This window comes from Alligator mississippiensis, chromosome 1 (assembly GCF_030867095.1).
Source record: "Alligator mississippiensis isolate rAllMis1 chromosome 1, rAllMis1, whole genome shotgun sequence".
In the NCBI taxonomy this organism is placed as follows: Eukaryota; Metazoa; Chordata; order Crocodylia; family Alligatoridae; genus Alligator; species Alligator mississippiensis.
In genome coordinates this window covers 413,001,992-413,023,400 of record NC_081824.1, presented here as the reverse complement: position 1 = coordinate 413,023,400, position 21,409 = coordinate 413,001,992, and the positions used below count along the sequence as shown (strand labels likewise).

Here is a 21,409-nt window from a genome sequence, read left to right as displayed (position 1 = left end):
CAATGTTTATTGTAAGCTTTGTATTACTTGGTAAGGCAGCTGAGGGTTAGTCCTTAATGAGATGTATAATACAGCTAAAATTTCTATATAGTGTGTGACAGGGGGCCTCCTCGGGGAGGATCTCCATGGCCCGCCCACCTGTTCTTGGGCCAACCACCCGCTATCTCTCCTGCCATGCCTTGGTGTTAATTGATTCACTGATTGATAGATGTCACATAAGCGGGAGGCTACCCATTTTAGTGCCCCAATGCCAGGGGGCACTCTCTGCAGCTCCTATCCTCCCCAATACCGCAGCCCAAGCCTCACAGATGGCATCTTGATGTTCATATCCTCACCAGCCCCACGCTGGGCCCCAGAATCATCCTACAGGACCCCTCCATGATCCCTTCAATCAGGCAGCCTCTCTGCCTTCATCCAGGCTACCTAGCCCCCTGAAGACATTTTCCCCTCTCGGGCATGGTCCCCCCGGGACCTTCGGCTACTAGCCCTGGCCCACCTCCAGGCCAGTCAGGACCCCAGGCCCCTGGCTCTTGGGCGTCCCTCGCGGTGGGCCCCTGGCCCTTTTGACCCTCCTGGTCCTGGCCCCAGCATGGGCCAGTCAACGGTACTCTCTCATCTGGGTCAGGTCTCAAGCCCCTCACTTTCTCCCAGGGACCGCCCTCTGGGCCCCTCAAACAAACAGGATTACCCACCCGGTGGTGGGGGCAAGGGGTTAAGGTGCCCCAACTCACCTTCCACCAGGGTGGTAACTGGCCTGGCATTTCCTGGGGGCTCCCGCACCACTGAGAGCCCCACCAGACCACCCACTCCCAGCAGGGTGCAGTTTTAGGTCATGCCCAGGACCAGGAGCCTCCTTACCATCCCCTACAGCTCCTCCCTTACCTCCAGATTGTTCTCAGCAACCCTCCAACCAGGTGATATTGCTGCCTGACCTCCAGGCAGCCAAACTGCCCTGTTTATATAGGCAGCCCTTGCCTCCAAAATGGCTGCCCTCGTCAGGCACCTGGTGGCTGCCGGCTCCAGGCCCTTAAAGTGGCAGGCACACACAGTGCCCTGCCACACAGAGAGTCCCTGATTGCAGAAAGCTAGCTTGGTTACTTGGCATTGGTTCTTTCCTTCTGCTCTCAGTTTCTCCTGGCATTTAAGCTTTGTAGTGAACAAACTGTCTTTGTTTATATGTCCAAGCAGTGAAAAAGAAACAGGAGCTGTCACACTGCATACACTAAGACCTGCTATTACATAGAACAGGGATGTCCAACTGGTGGCCTGTGGTACTTATACAGCCTACAAGGAGTTAATGTGGCCTCTGGGCTCCTATCCAGTCACTGCTGTCCTTACTGCACTGGCTGCAGCAGCAGCTGGGGTCTCAGGGCTTTCCTTCCCTTCCCCAGATTCTGCTGCATGTTCCTGCCCCAGGGCCAGTGCCAGGTGAGTGGGCAGCCAGGAGCATCCATGCAACATGGTGCCACAAGGAAGCCTGCAGAAAACCACCTCTGCTCATGGTGCAGCAGGGGTGGAGCACCCACTCACATGCATGTACATGGGGTGTGCTGCCTGGGGGGCCCATGACTCCCACTAGTGCTGTCATCATGATGTGTGAAGCCCGTGGACCATATTGTCCCCAGCCACTTTGAACTTGGACAGCCCTGACACAGAAAAAGAAATGGAAGTAAAGCTGAGGTACCAGTGCCAGCCTAGGGACTAGGCCTATGAGCTGCTAGTAAGAGACCATCATCTGTGGTCAAAGGGAGCTGAAGGTACGTCTACATTGCATTCCCAGTGCTCTCAGGGAGAGATGCTCTCAAGCATGATCCACCCACCCACTCCCAGCCCCAGAAATGTGGTAGTGAAGCCACCCCAGGGCATCCCTTTTGGCTGGTCTAAGCAGGCTGCAAACCAATGTCTCGAGAGCATCCATAAGTAGTCAGCCCTGCTGGAGTAGCTTTACCACCTTCTTTCTCAGTCTAGTGCACACAAGGGTGTCCCTCCCCTAGAGCAATGGGAAGCAGAGCTTACATACTTTAAATCTCACGAAAGCCTTTGCTGAGGGAGGGAGGAGATTGACATTGATAATGTTTAGGGAAGATGAAATATAGAGAGGAAGTGGGCAATGCGATTAAAATCAAGTAAATAACATTTGAATACTTCCCCTCTATTATTTTTCTGTGCAAGCCGTTTCTGTAGATGCCAAAGCCAGGTTTCATCATTGCTATGGGGTGGAGACATTTCCCTATGCAGTCTTTTGGTTGAGATATGATCTTATGAAAAGGTTTTAGCACCCTGGTCTACAGGAAATATATATAATTCTAGTGCCTTCCTTCCATGGATCTCAAAGTACCCCACAAATGCTAATTCACTAAGCTGCACAATATTTCTCAAAGATAAGAATACAGGAAGCCCAAATTACAGATAAGTAAATTAGGCAAAGATGAAGAGAGTTTTCAAGTGTACAAATATGTTTTGGGTACCTGGACGCTACTGACTTTCAGGCACTCAAGAGACCTTTGTGCTCTTGAAAACCTCGTCCCTTATGCCATGTTCATTCATCTGTAGCAGGGACACTGTACTTTCTTACCTTACACAATATCACACAATGACTGTAGCAGGCCCATAAAGAAAGCCCTGGAGGAATTCTAGTTTCCCACCCCTTGCTGTAATTACTAGGCAATACAACTTCTAGTTTATGCTCAGCAGCATTTGAGTTAAAGTAATCTCAGTTGTAACATTGTAAACATTCCAATTGTCTAGACTAGGTGAAGGCTGGAAAAATAGTCGCAAATTATTTCAGGCAACAGAAGGAGACAAATAAAGCTGTCTAATCAATAGAGTAGGCTAAACCTGAAGTACCAGTCTTTTATTTAAGAGTCTTTGTCGAGAGCCAATGCCTTATTAATCTTGATCCTGAGAACACTGGTAAACTGAAGCAAAGTAATTACTGGAACATGCCACACTACATTGAGGAAAGCATTTATTTATTGGGTATTCTTCATGAATACAGACAAGCTTCCTGGAACTATGAATCATTAGCGAAGGGAGGTTTGTATGGCAAAGGTACATTGACAGCAATGAAAAACGGCAGAACTGGAGATGAATACTGTTTGCATACATAAAGCTGAATGTATTTATTTAGGGTCACCATGGCTGCTAAGGAAAAACAACTAAATAGTTTGATGTATTGGACTCAGATTTTGAAAACTAGCTGAGGATATGAAGATAAGAGGATAGAGAGCAAGAGGCATAGATAGAGAGGAAACCCTCCTTGTCAGGTGTTATGTTCCTAAAACTTACAAAATACTATTGTCTCACGGTCATACCCAGAATTCCTGATAATGCTTAATCCTTTCCCTTGACACCCTTAATACCCATAATTTTCCCACTTGTAAGCTAAATTTGTATGAAACAAGGGGAACTGTTGAGGAATATAGTAGCGATCCATCTGTATCATCAGCAGTTTCAACCTTTTTAGACTCAAGGCACCCTTTATTAGATTCAAGGCATCTCTCAGAAAATGCCAGCTCTTAGCTTTTACGTGATTTTTGGCTACAGAAAAATTATAGAGCAATTCTTTTGTCGCAAACAATTCAGAAAGATCACAAGACAATAGCTTTAACACTATACATTTCTATTTGGAATTTTTGGGTTTATCTTGTGAATCATGTTTGGGCACTTACCTGTGCTAACATTGTGTGGCACTGTACAGCACCCTAGAAAGGTTCTCAAGGAACCCTACAACAACCTTGTTGAGAATCACTGATATGACTGATAAATACAGCAGCCCCCTTGGTAGCCATGTCTGTAATCCATTAAGTCATATCTTCCAGCCATCATCATGAATGGTCAATAGGCCAATGCCCTTTTCTTTGTCATTTCTTCCTTCCCAGCTATTAATTCCCACTTGTGTGTTTGGTGTCAGTGGCTGTGTCTACACGAGATGCTTACTGCACAGTAGTAATTACACTACTGAGCAGTAGTAATGGGCTACTATGCAGTAAGCATCACTAGACAACTGTGCTGGCATGCTACTGCTCAGCAACACCAATTGCTGTGCAGTCGTTTAGTACTTGGTTATGCAAGTACTAAATGACTGTGCAGTAACAACTGCATACGTAGGCATCTTGTGTAGATATGCCCAATGGGTTGTGTAGTCTTGGAGTGCTAATGTTCATGAGGCAGTCCTGTCTTCACTTGTTCTGTTCTATAGCTCTGCCACTGAATCCAGCCAAAGTGCTTTCATTTTTCTTTATTTGGTAGGTGTGCAAGTAGGAAGAACCTCATCAGACAGAGCTCCCTCAGCCTTTCATCTATTTTCTGTAGCCTTGGTGAAGAGCCCCCTCTACAATTTATCTCATCAAAGAAGCCTCCTTTTAGCACAGAGCTCTCAGCAAAGGAGAGCCAGTAAAAATAGAAGCCTTTTCTCCCTCTTATGTCATGCCAGTTCCATTACCCAACTTGTTCTGCAGTTAGAAGGAACAGTGTCCCTCAAATTGTCACTGGAGGAATTCTGAAGGGAAAGGCTTATGCAAATGACCTATCTCTGTGGCCATTCTTCCCCCTGTTTATCAATAGATTGGACAGGAGAGCTTCTTGGCTTCTAGTGTGTCAGGTCATATGACTTCTGCTTGCAAAGATGAGCTGCAGTGAGTTCTTCTTAGTCTGCGATGAATTGCTTCCTTTGGACAATGTGCACTGCCACGCACAATTGCCTGTTCACTTTCCTGCCTAGGAAGGGACATTCTACAGACATTCCAGCATTAATAAAGAATTAAGGGCAGGCCTTGGGTTTCACTTTGTTGTTGCTTGTTACAGTTCTGACAGTGGGAAGTTCTCTGTAATTTATAGATTTACAAATCTCTGTAATTTACAAATTCACTGTAATTTACAGTTACTGAGAACCACATTCTAAGGAGCAAGTAAAAAAACACTAATTCAAACAAGGTCTCAAAGAGGCAAACAGTTCTATGTTCAAAGCCCATTTTTCATGAGAAGTAAGTCAGTACGAGAAAACCATGTCCCTTCATTTTGATAGTCTTCATACCAGCCCTCAGTGGGTGGGTCCTCATGTGCAGGGGTGCGTGTGGTTTGTGACACCACAAACTGCATATGGGGAATGTGAAAATGTGTTCTGTGCTGCAAATTTACAGTATGGTGGCAAAATTTGCTACCAGGAAATCCCAGTAGCAAAAAAAAAAACCAGGGAAAAAAGAGGCATAGAACATATGTCAGTAGTGTGCACCACAGCAAATGGAGGGCTGGCCATCCAGAGCACTGCTGTGGCTGCTGGCCTGACTCTGTGCTGTTGGATCTGCACCCCTGATGCACCAGGACACTCGGTAATACTGCTGGGGCCAACACAGGTGCTGGCTCCAACCTCCCCTACCCCTATCTGGGACAATGTGCTGTGCACCGAACTGCATGTGTAGGGGTGTATGATGGGGAACAAAGCAACAGCACAAATTTGTGCTGCTTTTATTTGTGCCTCTACAGGCACTTCCCCCTGCACATGGGGATCTGATCCATTTGTACAAAGCAAATAGCAGCCTACATGAAGTTGAAGTCCTGGCCCATTTATTTTACTTGAAGAGAGGGGTAAGGCAAGTAACACAAGTAATATTTATTTTTTTAAACTCTTCGCTTGAGTTATGGAGACTCAGTTGCAGTCAAACATTCCAGGCTTACTTAAAAGTAATTACCTTTGTTGAGTTGATTGCCGCAGTAAAACACAGATAAAAGAGAAGACAGGAGAACAAAGGAGAAAAAACAGAAGCTCCATTTCCCTGTCAAGTGGTAAGTTAACAGCATTAGTGAAAGGTCTTCTGTCTTAGGTAGGTAGTATTTCTGTGTTCCTTTTGGAAGACTGGACCAGAAGAGGAGGCTTGCTTTTGAATGGGATAGCTCTCAGGAAGTGTTGGGTCCATGAGAAGCAGTGTCAGTGAGTTGTTGATGACCATCTAGGATGTGTTGCTAATTTTGAGAAATACTATGGCCAGAGTTGTAATAGCTAGCCCCATTACTCAGAGGAGAAAATAAAGAAAAGTAGGCATAATGAGGAAAGTGATAAAGAAAATAATCAAAACTACCTTCCTCTGGTTTACTTGAGGTTCTATTGTTTTTCAATCCATGGAAAAGCTACCAGCGCTGTTATGGCTCAGGCTTGAACACGGTGGGTGTGTCTACATGAGACACTTTACTGCTCAGCATACTAATTTGCTGTACAGTAAAGTGTCACCATCTACATGTGTGCAGCAATTAGGGCATAGTAGACTAATTTACTGCACTGCCAAATAGTCCTGTCAGATACAAGTGGTATCTGGCAGCGCAGTAAATTGTTGCCTTTAAAGGCATGTGTAGACAGTGAAGTTGGGATTAGTTTACTCAGGCTCAAATTGAGTCAAAGTATATTTAGTTGCCTTAATTGCTTGTGTAGATGCTTCCAGTGTTTCCTATAAGATGCTTCAATGTCAAGCCCTCAGAATGAAAATTCTAGCCTGAACCACGTTGCACGTGCACGTTAGCTTGGTAAATACCATGCTCCAGCAGACTCCAGTGTTATGCGTATCAGTGTCCCTGTGCTGAAAAATGGCAGTGGGGCATTTTACACTAAGGCTTGTTTAATGCAATTTAGTTCAAAGCACCCCACTGCCATTTTTCAGTATAGGGACACTGATACACATGGTGCTCCGGATGTTTTTAATTAGCGCAGCTCTTGGAGCTGTGTTAATTAAAATGCATGCCTGCCCCCCACCCTCCGCCCCCTGCCTCCTGGAGCATGTCTATAAACATCCACAGTGGTTAGGGCACTTACCTGCAATATGAATTGCAAGAACCAGTTCAGCCTGATTCAGACTAGGGGAACCGAGCCTCAGGCTCCCACATGCCAGGAGAATGCTCAACCGGCTATTCTGGGATGGAGCTGTCTCAATCTCTCTTAGTGGATTTTTTCTTTGAAGAGTCTTGGCTTTGTCCCCATGTAAAATATATATCCAAAAAAAAAAAAAAAGAAAAATCAAGGAAATGTGTGGGCTGCAACACTTTTCCCCAGCCACCTCTAATAATCACTGCAGTCCCTCCTTACCCCATTACATTCACACATAGTGCCCTGCAACTTCTGCACCACTCTGATTTTTCCTGTTTTCTTATTCAAAGTCACACTTTGAGGAGAAGTGTAGCACAAATGACTGGAATGAGTCATTTTGCCAGTGGCTATTTCACATACACTCATTGACAGAAGAAGGACATTCAGTGAAAAAGAAAAAAAAAAAAGTCAAAATAACTAAATATAAACCATAAATTAAAACAAGAAATAGGAATTTGGATACCTGGAAAAACCCAAAGAAGACTCAAATGGGGTGGTAAATATTGTTTCACTCCTTCACTGCACCCCCTATACTTTGAGAGTGCATTCAACGAAACAGGAGCAAGCTGTTCCTAGGTTACAGACTTACAAATAAATTATAAGGGAGTAAAAAGGAGGCAGGGCTTTACCCTGCACCAGCTCCTCCACAGTAGCTGTTTGCATGCAAAGTTTTACTCTGTGCTAAATGGAAATTAAACTGGTAACTTCCCCTTCTCTCACTAAGGACTGTGCTATCCTGGTTATCTTCCTTCTTACTGTGGGGTAAGAGCATGCACATACACAATTACCATAAAGCAAATGACACATAGTGGCCACATCTACACATGCAATTAATGCGCCTGAATTTTCTGCTCAGAAAATATAGATGCATTGAACTACAGCTCCACACGCATCTGAATGTGCACCCATCAGGAGAAAATTTGCTTCCAGTGGAAGTAGTTCATTCCAGGGCTGCTCCTGCCCTGTTCTGCCCTCTGGAAGCAGCCAGGGAAGCTCCTGGCTCCCCTGGGTTCTAGCCCTGGCCTGGCAGGGGGTATGAGGGCTAGTCCTGACCTTCTTGTGGCAGGGAGAGCTGTCCCAGCTGCCAGGCAGCTGCCTCTTAGCCATGCATCCCAGTCTCCACATAGCTGGAAGGCAGCATTCTACCAAGCCAGGACAGCTCTCCCTGCCCTTGTGGCCCCTTGCTGCTTAGGTTAACCATGAGCAATTTGGTCCTGGTCAGTGTCTATATGTGTACTTCAGTGTATTAGTTTAATGTGCCAATTTCTAGTACCTGCATTTACAGGTATTAGAAAATGGCGCATTAGAGTAATCTACTGTGCAGTAATTGCTTGGCACATATAGATGGTGATGCTTTACCGGGCATGTCTACAAGTATTCCTTTTGGAAGTACTAAATGATGGTGCAGTAACAGCCCATACTGTGCCCTGCTGGAGGTGCAGTTATTTTTAGATGCTATAACAAGGGTGCGCGTTGCTACAGCCATGTAGCTGTGGCATCATGGCTTGTGCCCACTGATGTTACATTGCTGTAGTGTGCTACTACAGCAATGTAGCGTCACGTGTAGAAGAGCCCCCTGAGCATTAGATTAGTCTAATGTTCAGTAAAGCATCTCATGTAGACTCACCCAGTAAAGCCTGTCTCTTTTACCCTAATTGCCCATATGTCCATACCTTTATTGAAAAAGAAGTATCTATATACCAGAAGTAGTCTGAATGATTCCACATGTAGACACACCCTAAACCAAATAGTTCTTTTTTAATGTACAGTGATTTAAATTGGAGTCAGGATTAAACAGTCTGCTGAAATGCAGAAGCTTTCACACTGTGATAAGCACTTCTGATAACATGGCTAGTACTCACACATAAACAGTGCCCTAAATACAGTTGATACCTTTGCCTGATGCACACAGAATTTAAAACTGAACCAAAAACTCCTGAGTTACAGGGTGTGTCTACATGTGCATCAGATCTGGGAGTAGTTTACTACTCATGAGTAAACACTCCTGGGCAGGCATCTGCACATGTAGGGAAATGGGAGCAGATTTGCTGCTAATGGCAGCAAACTGCTCCCGCTTCCTGGGGCCCTGCAATGGGCCCCTACCACCACCAGGGCCAGCAGGGGGTACTGGGACAGGACATTGCACTCTGCCACCAGGGAACTGTCTGCTGCCAGGGTGGGGACAATGTCCCCCTGCCCTGACAGCAGGGGGTTCCTGGCTCCAGCTCCCCAATCAGGGGCAGAGGACTCGGAAAGACTTGCAGGGGAGGGGCAGATCCCAGCCCCCTGTCCCAATCTGCCAGTAGCTAGCTGCTAGCTGACCCCCCCAGCAGATTGGGGCAGGGGGCTGGGACCTATCCCATCTCTGCAGCTCTTTTCAAGCCCCATGCCTTGATCACCCAATTGGGGCATGGGGCTGGGACCTGCCCCTGACTGGGACAGAGCCCTTGATTGGGACAGTGCAGTCTGCAATTGCAGAGTGGGGACCGGGGACTGTCCTGGTCAGGGACAGGTCCCAGCCCCGTGTCCTGATTGGATGATCAAGGCACAGGGCTTGGGAAAAGCTACAGGGGTATGGTAGGTCCCATAGATGATGCATAGGGGGGCACATGCCTCCCCCGCCCCCCAGATTGGGTTGCCATTACCACCTGTGGCACCACCTGTGGGTGGTCACCTCTAGTCAAGGCCCTGCTTGCCACTGACACTGCTGCAGCCACCTGTAGGCGGTCCCCACTCAGCTTACCCTCACTGGTGACATTACCGCAGCCACCTATGGGCGGTCACCGCTCGCTGCCACCATGCCCCCGCTGCTGACACTGCCGCTGCTGCCTGCGGGCTGTCCCCGTGCCCTCCCAGCCTCAGAAGGCATGAGTCATTCATGGTAGGTCCCAATGACCATTGAGCTTGGGCTGGGAGATACGGATCTCCCAGCGCCGGCCACACAACCACAGAGCTGGCACTAGGAGATAAGGATCTTGAAGCCCTGCAACCATGGACCTCAGGCTGGGAGATATGGATCTCTCAGCCCTCACTCTGCAATTGTGATCTCAGAGTGGGGGGCTTGGAGCTCCCTGCTGCTGGGGCAGGGGGACATAATCCCCACCTGGGCTCCAGTGGCAGAGCCTGGCCCAGCAGCAGACAGCTCCTGGGGGCAGGGAGCAATCTTCTGCCCCTGGTGGCCAGCTGACCAGGAGCAGGCATCTACATGAGTGCTACTGCGCAATTAGTAATTGCAAGTAAATTTGCTCCTTGCATTTGCGGGTAGCAAATTTACCCATGATTAGCGAGGTTTACTGCACAGTAAACATGTGCACATGTAGACACACGTGCTTACTGAACAGTAATCTAAGCTACTGTACAGTAAAGTGTCTCCTGAAGACACAATCATAGTCTAGAATTTCAATCACAGAACTAATGTATGTTTCAGTGACAAATTCATCTTTGACTTATGGCAAGACCAATGACACTGCAATGACAAAACATGATCCTCTCTCTCCACTTGCCCTTTAAGACTGTTTCCTGAAAACAGAAAAAAATAAAAAAGCAAATAGATAAAAACCTGCACTTGACTGTTCATTTTACATGCAGCACCTCTTACAGCTAACAAAGCAGGAGGAAATTTCATCTGTGATTGAGATAGAAAAATGTTATATCCCCATTAAATGATTGATGAAGCTGAAGTATCATGGCATAGAGCACTGTGATTTATACACTTGTTCAGTTATTCAAAGCTCTTATCAGAGGGCTACAGAGCAGTATCTTTACCTTTTTAGTTTACCCACCTAAAAGATCTCTAGATGCTTTTTTCTAATCCATAAGAGATTCTTCCCCAGCACATATGATCAGGGCTACCATATCCTAGCTCATACATTTTATTAAAATGCCTTTTTGATCCTTACAAAAGAGAACCAACAGTCTGATACTGCCCCTAGTACAGTAAAACGCAAAAACTCCTATTAATCAGGGAGAAAAGGAGCATACTATATTTGTCCATATGTCACACTCCCTCAAATAAGACAAACATCTTGTCTGGGAAAGCAGGATGAAGGAAAAAAAAAGAATTTTCCAGAGCCTTACCTGTCATGGTGGCAACTCACCCAGGGCTTAACCCTTTGGCCGCAGTTAAATAAGAGGGTTAAACCAGGAGGAAACAAGGGACTAACACTGGGCACATCTATTTGAGATGCTAGAAGTGCAGTAGACTAATTCTACTTATGTACTGTGCATTAGGGTAATGTAAAAAGCAAGTGCCAGTGCTACTGCACAATAGCGCCGATTACGGCACATGACATTAGTATCTGTTATTACAGGTACTAAACTTACTGTGCTGCGATTATGGGGCATTAGTGCATATGTCAATATGTCCGCTGACAGTGGGACCCAGCCCCTGCTCCGTAAGGCCAGAGGTGAGCAACACTGAGCACAGCCCTCTGGTGCCATTCCTGCACCTCTCTTGCTTCTATTGTAGTGGAGAGATCTGTTTCCCCATTTGAGACACAGACCCCAATTTTGGATGACTAATTTTCAGGGGAAAAGTTATACATGGCATACAAATAAGTATGGTATAATGAAAATGTTTCAGTATTACACCTTTACCGTGCAGTGCCTGCCCACTGAGTTCAACAGCAGGTTTTGGGTTCACAAGGAACGCAACATCAGTCCTGTACTTAGCGTTTTTAAGGGACAAAATCTGTTTTCAGTTATTCATGTGCAGTTCCTATAGAACAGGGTTAGGCAACGTTTTTTGGCTGGAGTGCTGAAAAAACTACATCTACCTTGGAAGGTGCTGGAGTGCCAACATGCGGAACCTGGAGCAGCTGTTTGTAGGCTCCCAGCTGCAGCAGGCCCATGGAGCCCCATCTGCTTGCAGCTGGGCTTGCAGCCCCCCTGGGAGTCCAGGGAGGCTGGGAGCAGCCTGGGCTCTGTGGCTGGCAGCAGCTGCTTATAGCCCAGGCTGGCAGTGGTGTGCCAAACAAAGTGGCCTTGTGTGCTATGCTTGGCACGCGTGCCGGGGATTGCTGACTCCTGCTATAGAATTACATCAGTTTGGTCATTACAATTTTATCCTTATAGGAATCACACTCATAACCTATAAAGTACACCTCTCCCATCTAAAAAGATCAAACTCCAGATTTTCTGTGCGAGGATCTACAGTGAGATAGAACCCAAACCAGAGCAAAGAACTAAAGCTGATTGAACATGCATACTGCTTTTCATGGGAAATCTAATGGAATTTGTTTTTAGAAATATCCTGTGAAAATATTACAGTTGAAAAACCTCACAATACTTCAGGGATTTTGTGGGGGAGAAATACTTTACTAGAAAAATTGGAAAAATGTAACGAAAATAAATGTTTTCTTCTTTTTTTCCTTTCTTTTGACTAAAAATAAAAAGAAAAAAGGAATTCCAGTACTTTGGACCATTGCAATTACAATGACTAGTTAAGAGGGAGGCCAGGCCTAGTGATGGAGGTATTGGACCATCTTTACCACAAACTCAGTGTGTAACTTCATTCATCATCCCAGTAAAGAAAGCCTCCTTTGCTTCTATTGCTCTTAGTTTTTCTTCTTGGCCTAACTCACTCCTAACTTCAGCTGACTTATGCTCCTATGAAGCAGCCTAACAGTGTATTAAAAACTCAGGCTGCAAGGGACACACTACCAATAACAACTGTGACATGTTATACTCCTACCCACCTGACTAGGTGCTAATATTGTCAGTCGGTTTTACCTGCATACACTTGAACTGAAGCCAGAAATATAATAGCATTTATGCAAATTGCCCAACAGCTGCAGAACAGTACCAACACCAGGGATCCTGGTTTTCTCTGATAAAAACAATTCCCAATTTTAGGATTAAAAAAAGTAACCCAAAATCCACATTTTCCCATGATTAAAATGAAACACCACTAATATATAGATATATATACAGTAGTGGTGTTTCATTTTGATCACAGAAAAATATGAATTTTGGCTTACTGTTTAAATCTGAAAACTGTGAATTTTCAGCACTAGAGGCATTTATACATGTGCTAGAGGCATTTATACATGTGCTCTTATACATGTATTTATACACAGGGGGATGCTTTCATTAGAGCATCTCTAATTAATGCACTTGGAGCGTCTTGTGTATCAGTGTTCCCCCTCTGAAAAATGGCAGCAGGAGCATTTTAACTAAAGCTTGTCAAATGAGCTCTAGTTGAAGCGCCCCTATCACCATTTTTCAGCATGGGGACACTGATACACAAGATGCTAGAATCTGCTGGAGTGTGGTAATTACCATGCTCCATCACACTTGATTAATGAAGTCTGCTCCAATGCACTGTAATTATAGCACGTTGGAGCAGCCTTGCTGTATGTGTGTAGGCGTCCTGTGGTACTGGCTGTTCTGGACCCAGTTCATAGAGAATCTCTGCTGTTGTTCTGAGATCCTTGGAGATCTCAGAACAACAACAGAGACTCTGATACCTGAAGAAGGGTGCTTGTGCCCAAAAGCTTGCAAAGAATATTTTTCCAACTACTCAGTTGGTCTAATGAAAGATATCACATCTACCCAAAGAACCTTACCTGGTAATATGCATCTGAATTTGTTTGCAGATACCCTTTCAAAAGGCAACTAAAATACTCCTGGTGATATGAGACATTGGGTGCAGCTACACATTCATTAATGCGCCATAGTTACAGTGCATTAAATTTAGGACTTGGATAACCAAGCATTAAATCAATGTGCAGTAACTGATGCTACTGCACAGTACCACCAGCGCATGGGTTTTTACAGATGCTAACTGCACAGCAGCCTAATACTACTGCACAGTAGCATATTAGCATGGGTCTTGCCTGGCACACTACTACACAGTGTTATTAGGCTACTGTGCAGTTAATGTCTCATGTAGACATACACACTGAGCACTCAGCTCCCGTTGACTCATGAAGAGCTGAGTTTGCTCAATCCATTGACTTGAACTGGCTTTAGGACAAATGCTAACCTTGTTACATGGTCAAACCACTGGCTGGGTGCACAGTACTATGAGCCTGATTTCTTAAGGGAGTCTTTAGACACTAGCTACCTGTGTTTAGAAGATGTCTTATTCTTCTGGTAGGACATAGTATCATCTTTAACTTGTTTCTTATCTTCACTCTAGTCTTACTCCCATGTTAAGGGGTATAGCTGTATTACTCTGGGCTTCAATATTTTTTATGACATTATGAGTGCGTCTACGTGTCATCATGCTTTAGTACTTTCTTTTGGGAGTACTAAAGCACAGCACAGTACAGGAGTGCGTGGTTAGATTTTGCTGCTACTTTGCCATAGCGGTGTGCTATGGGGGTGTGCCCCACTACGGCAACAGAGCTGGTGATCACATGTAGACCTGCATGATCGCTACGTTGCCATAGTGCATCACTACATTGCCATAGGGCAACATGTAGATGTGCCCTACTAGCTGTTAAAACATTTAAACCTTCCACAATTCATTTTTTCAGTACCTGAAACGTAAGCAATACTGAAATATTTTTAATGTCAGAACTGGGCCCAGACCAAAACCTGAAAGTTTTGATCTAGTTTCATGCTTTATGACTGTATACTCTTATTTCCTTAAAGGCTCCAGATAACCAGTGATTAGCAAGGATCCTGGTTTTCTCTGATTAAAAAATCCCCAATTTTTGGTTAAAAAAGTAACTCCAAATCCACATTTTTCTGTGACTTAAATGAAACACCACTAATATATAGATATGTATATAGTGGTATTTTATTTTAATCATGGAAAACCGTGGATTTGGGGTTACTTATTTTTAACTGAAAATTGGGGATTTTTTTAAATCCGAGGAAACCAGGATCCCTCATGATTATTAGGACCGCATAAGTAAGTAAGGAGGACTGATAACTCCCTTTATACTCCTAGACTTTGGTGCTTCTCATTCCCCCTTCCAGACTGAATGAATGAGTGGACAGTACAGGGAAGGCAGTGGGATGTAGCAGGCAGTAACGGTTTTGCACTTGTGGAATGGATTGATTTAGGTTTGGAGCCTGCTACTCTAGTGCAAGTAGGTTACAGGTGAAGGTAAATTGTTTCCCTGTCAATGGCTGAGAACTATTTGATAGAGCAGGTGATCAGTGAGCATTGTACACAGTCTGAGAATCTTTGGGCTTGTGATACCTTATTGATTTCCAGCTGTCTGACTTGGCCATTGACATGTGATTTTTTGTGCCTGGTTGACAGGTATTAGGTCACAACTCTTCCTTTCCATATACAACATTGTCAACTCTTCAGGTGAATCTCAGTGTTAATCCCAGTAGAAGATTTAAATTTCTGATTACTTACTTACCTGCTGGCATTGTGCTGGTTAATATGCAGTGCATATGTGCATATAAAGCTTTGGATTTAGACTGTGGTTTTGATGGTTTCTGATTGCAGTGCTGTTAATTATATTAATGTTAATTTATTCTTGATTTCCCATTCATCTACAACATATTACAGCCATTATGCTGCATCTGTTCTATTACCTTCATGTTTTTCTCCTTGTTTGCCTCTTGATACAGTTCTTTTAGGTGATGCCTCAACACTAGCTTTTCACCTGTCTCATCAAGGTCAGAGACAATCCATATCATATCTAGTAATTGCCACATTCCAGTTGGTCAAACCATCACTCTTCATGATCATTGACACAGTTGGGCACTACAGCCTAAGGGCAGAGCTATGAAATTTATTCTGTGGAAAAGGCTGAATAACACATTTAATATCCAAGAAATGACTCAAGGACAAAATGCTCTCCTCATTCCACATAGTGTCTCCCCTTAATGCCATTGAATGGTTTATACCGGGGCTTTCAGAATGATGGCCTGCAGGCCACATCTGTCCCATGAGAGGTTAATATGCAGCCAGCAGGCTCCCGCCTGGCTGGCTCTTCCCCATTGTTTCTGCTGCTGTGGCAATGGCTGGGGTCTCTGGGGCAGGGCAGCATGCTGGGAGGGGGCCAGTAAGCTTGCTGCTCACGTAGTGGGGAAATGGCTTGTGCTGTCCACCAGGCATCACTAGTAGGGGAGCTTGTGTGGGGGACTCACACTGCTTGTGTGGCTGCAGTGGCAGCAAGGAAGCTCACAAAACAATGGTTGAACCATGGGCTTGCACTGACCTTGTGGGAGCAGCAGATTGGGGGTTTGTGTATTGGGGGTCAGGAGTTTATGTTGCTTGTGTGACAAGGGTCCTGGGGGTTTGCATGGCACATGGTGCCCATGGCATATGGCCTGTGTGATATATGGCCCAGAGCTGGCAGCTGGTACAGCGTATGGCCCTCAGCTACTCTGAAATTGGACAGCTCTGGTTTATACAATGATCAAAGGAAAGCTTTTGGTAATTTGTGCCTTTGAAGGTCTCCTCCATTATCATTAGTATTTTGGTGCCCTATTTTCACATTCAGTAGCATTTGATCTGCATGCAGTACTACTTCTTTTTCTGCCCTTCAAGTCTTTTCTTCCTGGTTCCTAGTATTTTTCTACTTCCCCTAACTTCCTATGTTGTCTTAGTTCCTCTTCCTTGCATTTCCCACCCTGTAGCAACTCCTTGTTCTTCCTTCTGGGCTTCACACCCACATCCCACCAGCTACAGTGATTAACAAGGCAGCAGATAATACTGATGCTTGAATAGTAATATGCATCCAGGTTCAATGTTTATACACTCTACTGTGCCAGAGATATAAACAGAGATGAAGGAGCAGGGACCTCTATACTGTTATTTCAAGCTTGGTGGTTAGAGCATGAGGCAGGGAATGAGATCAGGTTCTGTTCTTTGCTATCCCATAAATCTGCTGTGACCTTGGGTGCAAGTCACTTAACTTTTCTGTGTCTGTTTCCTCAGCTGCGAAACAGAGATGACACTTATCTATAAGAGGTATGTGTACACTGCTATGCAGGGCTGCCTGTAGGGAACATGTCTACAATCTACTTTAAAACCCCAAGCTTAACCCACACAGCAGTCTGGCCTGGCCCTGGAAACTCCTCTGACCTTTGGGAGCTAAGGGCAAGTTTGGTTCCAGCCTGCCTCTCCCTGCTGTGTGTTCTGAACTGCCCAGGCATGCTAGAGTGCAGACACAAGGCATGTATTAATAGCGATCTCACAACTCCCTATTCCTGCCCTCTGGCCCTTCTCTACCTCATTTTGTGCCTTCTCTTCCCAGAATTAGGGCCAAGCATTTGGGAAGCATTTGAAGCATTGAAGGAAGCATTTGGGGCAAAATGATTCCTGGAAGGGGTTTGCCCAAGGAGCCGGAAAAGGAGCCCTCCTTGAATCAGACTACCCATAACTTATATCCCTGTGGTTTGAATGCAGTGAGATGTTATAAAAAGGAAGGGGTGGCATATGTGACTCCGATGAATTGAGGACAACCCTGAGCTTTACTACTAATTATCAAAATAGATAAACCATGGTGTTGTGAAGTGTAATATTTGCAAAATATTTTGAGTTCTTTGGTTGAAAGTCACTCTGCAAGTGGAAAGTACAGACTGTTTCATACCATTCCCTTTCCATTGTGCAGCTGGCTTTCCTCATTGTGAGACATCACCTTTGTGGGTATGCCAGAAGAACTGAGTCTTAAAGGCTAAGTACAGACAGTCAAAAAGCTCGAGGGTAAATTGATTGAATTGTCACAGGTTAGTCTAAGCTTTGTGTAGATGGAACTGATAACAGACATTCACTTGTGATTCTAGAAATGCAGCCACATGCCTGCAGTGGCTCAGGTCAGAAGCCAAGGGGTTAGAGCACGCTTCCCTGCTTGATTTGAGCAGACAGCTTGAGCCAAGGCTAGCCCACTTACACTGCAAGAGGGGTGGAGGAGGGTTTGTAGGGGAGGTGCAAAGCATCCTGGGGGACTGTGAGTTAATATGAATCTGGAGGAGATTTAGAACAGAAGTTCAATAAACAGATTTAACCTAAATCAGGTTTATCTTAAACCAGTTTCAGTCATTTCGAAAGCATTCACTGAACTTTTGTTCTGTTACAGATTTGAACCAGTTTCTGATCACTTATACCAGTTTATGTGTAATTTCTGTCCTAGCCAAGGAGACACTTGAAAGAGGAGAGAAGACTGGCTTGTAGATCAGAATGGCAGGACGTTGAATGCAACCTGGAAGAAGATCACAGAGGAAGTTATGGAGGAAGCAAACAAGATGTCAAATTAATAGCATTTATCATGAAGCTAGCTAAATCTTTATAGTTTTACCAGGTCCTGAGAATGTTTAGCGTGGCATTATTTCAAAGCCATTTTGCTTCATACCCTCTTCAAACTTAAATAACTTGATCTGGCTTCCTGGAGCCATGGAAATCCTTGAAAATTACATTGCTGTAGTCTTTGAATGAGGTAGCAGATCAAGAGCTGATCTGCAATTCCACTTCTACAGCAGCTTTCTGCCCTAATAAGTTAAATCAACACACTAGATCAAGGTTAAGGTCTTTTGGGGCTATTTAGCATTGCAAAAAAGACTTCTTTTATTTAGCATTTGGAAAGTGATATCTAAAGGTTTATATCATTAGCTAAAGGATATGGAGAACCAAAATGGCATCTTTTTGAAGCAATTAGATGTGGGCATGTCATTTGTGTGTACTTTGCTTATATAAGCGAATGCATTTAAGTTCAAGTAGATAAGTTGCTTAAAGATGAAGTCATAATTCTGGGAGGCTAGTCCAAGGGTGGGCAAAATACAGCCCGTGTGCTGGATCTAGCCTGCCAGGCCATTCTGTCTGGTCTGTGGGGCCCCTAAACATTTTAGAGAATTAATATTTAGCTGCCCCTAGCTGCCTGTCAAAGATGACAAAGTGCCAGTGGCAGTAGGACCCAGGGGAACTGATGGCAGGACCCAGAGGCTGCAGCAGCATGGTCTACCAGCCCTGCCCCAACCTCAGCTGCCCCCATCCCCCATCCCCCAGCTGGAAGCTTCAGTCTAGCAGAGGTTTCTGGCCTGGATACCCTGGGGCTGTTCCCTACCAGACAGCAGAGAATCAGATAAGAATGGGTGGAGTGGGGAGGGGAGGAAGGATTGCCGGTGCAGCAGGAGCCAGTGCAGTCCAGCCAGCACCACATGTTTCCCAGCTGGCTCCTGCTGCACCATGGGATCCCAGTCTTGCAGCCAGGAACCACGCATTGCAAGAGCGTCAGGTAGGTGGGTGGGGGAGTGGCAGGTGGGCAGGGAAGGAAAGAAAGTGGCAGGGGAAAAGCAGGTGGCGGTAGGCATGTGGGAAAAAGTGGCAGTGGGCAGGAGTGCAGGGTCCCGGGGGCCAGGGCCAACAGCAGCAGGAGCAAGCTGGGAACTGTGGGGGCTGGTCTGGCTCCTGCTGCATTCTGTGGTCCCCGCATTATAGCTGGGAACTGTGAGCTGATGGGAAGGTGCCCAGGTGGGCTGGCCAGTTCTGTGCTGTGCTGAAGAATGCAGCAGGAGCTAGCTCAGCCCCCACAGTTGCCAGCTGCCTTCTGCTGCCGCCTTTGTAGTGGGGGCCATATGCCTGCAGCTCCCATGCTGGAGCTGGCTGCTTTCCCCACCCCCTGCTACACAGGTCCATGGACTCCGCTGGGAGTGGAAGGAGCCCCATACCCTGCTTCCCTGCGGAGTCTAGCACAGGGCTTTCCCGGTATGAGTCCAGGAGCTGCAGGCATGTGGCACGGAGCCCCCATGATACAGGTGGGTGGGCAGGCTGCTCTTCTTGCCCCCCACATGCAGCACTGGCTGGAGCCATGCCCCACTGGGAGCCATCTCCTGTTCTGGGCATGAGCACCCTGGATCCCCCACCTACTGCTGTTGCCATCAGTGGGGGCTGCACACTATGTGGGGGAGAGTGTGGGGGGGGTCCCCTTACCTCTTACCCTCCCTCACACCCCACAAACTTCACACACCCACACCCTGCCCCCACAGTCCCCATGACATATACACACACCCCAGCATACCCTATGCCCCCCACATAACCACACCCCCTCACAACCTCCCCCACTCCCACACCCCACTGTACACACCCCTGTACCCCACATACACTCCCACACCCTACACCCCCACACACTATATAAAAGAGTGAGACTTTATTTTTAGTTATTATGAAATCCTTTCTATATACAGTATACAAACACAAATCATGACAAGTATTTTTTGTAATAAAATTAAAATATGTTTTAGCAGATGTTTTACTTCTAGTGCATGATTTGGTTTTTTTTCTGGTTCTAAGATGGCAATCTCCCTCCAAAAGGAGTATTTCGGAGGGGCAAGGGGAGCAACTTCCAGTGGCAAAGGTCAGGGGTCAGGGGGTGGGACTTCTGGTCCCAATATGGTAACCAGGAGGTGGGGCAATGGTTAAGGGGTGTGGCTAATCATGTGGCCCTCAACAGCTCACCAGAAGTTGTTAAGCAGCCCTCCAGCTGAAATAATTGCCCACCCCTCGGCTAGTCCAAACAGTGAGACTACTTCTGGATTCATTCCTTGAATTCCTTTAGTTTCCTAAAGTCTATAGGCGAGATCATCATGAAGTATGAATTTGCATATTTCTACAGCAGTTGATACAGCTACCTGATTTTATAACTGCTGGGAATCTGGCCATAACATTTCAGTATGAGTTCATGGTGTGTTCTATCTTACCAAATAAGAGACATTTCTAGGAAAATAGTAAATGCTGCCTCTAATCTTAGCTCAGCCTCATTGGAGGCATGTAGGAGATGCAAGTGGGTTCACATGCATGCCCTGAGATTGGCCATGCCCCCCTGAGAGGAGCTCCAGCAGCACTTCTGGGTTTGCCTCCAGCACTTCCAGTTTTCTGGTAATCCCCCCTACTCCTTGGTCAGCAATCGACTGCTGGTGCCCCCCCCATTATTAGTCACCAGTTGCCCATGCTCAGCTTGGAGACAAGAAATCCATGCACACATGCATGCTTTCTGAAGCAGTGTACTGTCTTCCAGCTGTGAACTGTGAGCTGTGGATCTGCTCAGGTGAACTAATATCAACATGGCCTTTAACTCTCATGTGGTTTAGGAACTATGGGTTGATCCTTTTTAAGAAACATAGTTCTGATTTGAATAATGCATAGAATGACACTAAAAGATGCACATGCATTTTCTTGGAGATTCAAAGGGTTTCTTCTTTTTATATTCCAAAATGAAACTGTTTTAATGCAGAAATGCTGCATAAATATGTAGTATGAAGCAATGCTGTAGTTTAATGCCAAACTAAATTATAAGTTAAACTCTATATTTAAGAGTTACGCCAAAGATGTATTTGACTTATTTTGACCCTAGTACAGCGAGATGCATCAGCATGTGCCTTGACTTTAAGCATGAGAGCACTCCTATTGGTTTCAAAAGAATTACTTCATTCAAGAGATGCTTGAGATTAGATTTACGCCTAATTACCTTGATGAATGGAAGCCTATGTTTCCTTACAAGAAATTAGCCAAGACTGAGGTGAAAAGTTGTTGTTAATTAACATTTAAGTCAAAATTACATATCTACTATGGTCTTTATTATCTCTCTGAAGAGCATTTGTGTTCTTAATTAATGAAATGACTATCTCAGAACAACTTTAACTGTGTTT

General features: G+C 45.4%; 1 long non-coding RNA gene across 2 annotated transcripts in view; it reads left to right on the top strand.

Annotated features, from left to right (window-relative positions):
• Positions 1-20,016, top strand: part of LOC109286383 (uncharacterized) — a 111,656-nt gene extending 91,640 nt beyond the window's left edge. For both annotated transcript variants that reach the window (XR_009462462.1, XR_009462458.1), the window contains one exon: positions 17,902-20,016. This is a non-coding gene — a long non-coding RNA (uncharacterized LOC109286383). The remainder of the gene's footprint in view (positions 1-17,901) is intronic.
• Positions 20,017-21,409: the final 1,393 nt, after the last annotated feature.